At 35.9% G+C, this 2,461-nt stretch overlaps 1 pseudogene; it reads left to right on the top strand.

Moving 5' to 3' along the window:
* The first annotated feature begins 333 nt into the window (after positions 1-333).
* Positions 334-2,461, top strand: part of LOC132053815 (2-hydroxyisoflavanone dehydratase-like) — a 6,780-nt pseudogene continuing 4,652 nt past the window's right edge.

Raw genomic sequence — 2,461 nt, 5'->3', positions numbered from 1 at the left:
ATCTTTATCCATCTAAACCCACCACTCTCATTTCGTATACGAATGCGTATCGGGGTGTTGTCCGGATACCAGTGCGTTCGACTTACGGTTATTGTGTCTTTCTTGGTGATAATCTCATTTCTTGTCCGCCAAGCGCAGGCCACCATGTCCCAATCTCTTCGCGGAGGCCGAATATTGAGGGTAGCCAATGTTGTTCTTTTGAGTCTTGTTCGCTACGCAATACCTTTCTAGAACTTCATTGTCCACGAAAGGCTACGTTGGTGTCTTTGTGATAATATTGCCATATATCTGTCTGGCAATCTCGTTCAACATCAACGCACTAAGCATATCGAGATGGATATTCACTTCGTCCGTGAACAAGTTGCTCGTGGTCATGTACGTGTCCTACATGTCCCATCGCGCTATCAGATCGCGAACATATTTACTAAAGGTCTTCCCTTGGTTCTATTTGAAGATTTTTGTGACAGCCTAAGCGTCCCCAAACCTCCCGCTTCGACTGCAGGGGTGTGTTAGAATATTATGTAAATATTTAGTTACCATCTTTATTGATGTAAATATATTAGAAGAATATTCTAGGCCACCATGTAAATATATTAGAAGAATATTTAGTTACCATTATGATTAGGTGTCTATTTAGTTACCTTCATTATAGCCTAGGATCTTTGTATATATACACATGTTGATAAAGATTAATGCAAGCAGATTATTACCTTCTTACATATATAATAAAACATAGGCAACTCACAAGAAGGCCCTGAACAGCACATACAAAGAAAAAAAAATCTTCACAAATGGCATGATCTGTATATAATGCCAAAAGCATGAACATTTACCCATAATAATGATTAATGAGTCATTTTGCTTTTAAAAATTCATTATACAAAAGTAGAAGTGAGACGTAAATCAACAATTAAATAAGACAGAGGAATGACAAGAAGCCAATTAACAATTATGAGATAGGTTACTCGGATATTTTCTACACGAAAACAAAGATGATAACTAAAAGTGAGATAAATGATTAAAAGTTTTATAATGAGATTTTCTCGAAATAACCCTTAAAGCTCTACGGCTTAACTTTGACGCTTTACTTGGTTTAAATAAACCCAGCTTTCCTTTCCCAAAGCATTTGGAGGTTGTGTAATTTACTTGCATTTTTTCTCACTAGATATTAACACATTGCTGTCCAGATATCATTACTCTATACTAGCAGGACTATGTCAGTACTCCTATACGATTTTACTGGGCAAAACAAGATCCATGGAGTTATAAGTGATTCAAATTATATACATATGATAATCCGAATTGAAGATATTATGTGAAATTATGATTGCTAGTTTCGTAGATCCACCCATGGAAAGTTGAAAATACCCATTTCTATACTCATCTTTTTTTTCCTTTTTAATTTAAGGTAACAAACGGTGGTACTGAAAAATAATTCTGATTCCAAATTTTCAATCGCTGAGAATGAACAAATGAAGCTCGCCTTGTGCACCTAATGTCCAAAATCTCTAAGGCCCTTGTAAATTATTGCAAGTTAACATGATCTTTATTGTCCCATATTTTCACCCTTTGCAATATCTGTTTAACGATCTTTCGAATGTACTAGGAATTTCTTTATCTCCAAATAAAGGGTGCAATATAACTTTATGGGAACTTGTGAGAACTTTGGGAAGCCATGTTAAAAACTAACGCTAATAACTAACATCCACAAGCTCATAGGATAACTAGGGGCGGGCGAAGCTAGGTAGGAGCAAGGTGATTTACTTCGGCGAAAAATTACTATATATATATATATATAAGGTTAAATTTTTTTTTTTATGTATAGATGGTAGATATTGAATTCCTTTTACTTCTTCGTTTGTTTACTTCTTTATGTTTGAACCTCGCTAGTGATTCTTGGCTCTGCCACCGAGGACAAGGACAAGTCTATATATATATATATATATATATATATATATATATAAAGAGTGACAGAAAGGGTTTAAAAGCAAAAAGAAAAGATCAATTTTTGAAACGAAAATTGAAGTGTTCCAAAGACAAAACTTTTTAGGAAGTAGCCACCCACAAAGGGTTCCTCCAATCACAAATGTCTTATTGCCTTGCCTGCCTTCCGTGCACCTACGTACCCTTTGACAATTCACTTTTCCAGTTTCCGGCCTCAACATCATAAGTATTTCCATCCATGTCCTGTTTCATGTACATGCCATTTTCTTCTTCTTCTTCATCTTCTCGTTCTTCTTCTTCTTCTTCCTCATCGTTATTTTCACTTTCAAACACGTCGTTTTCAACTTTTAATTCTTCCTTCTCTTCATCGGTCGTTTCCATTCCAAAATTTGAAGCAGAGCTTCCATCATTAAAGAAACAGAGCCTAAGGCGGCCATTGCTTCTTTCAGCTTGAAAATAAATGTGCATTTTCGGGGCCTCAACAGCCTCGATGACTACCTACCACCTTCTCTATGTG

This window comes from Lycium ferocissimum, chromosome 4, assembly GCF_029784015.1.
Source record: "Lycium ferocissimum isolate CSIRO_LF1 chromosome 4, AGI_CSIRO_Lferr_CH_V1, whole genome shotgun sequence".
NCBI lineage: Eukaryota > Viridiplantae > Streptophyta > Magnoliopsida > Solanales > Solanaceae > Lycium > Lycium ferocissimum.
The sequence above is the reverse complement of the archived record's forward strand: the minus strand, read 5'-3'. Positions and strand labels throughout refer to the sequence as shown.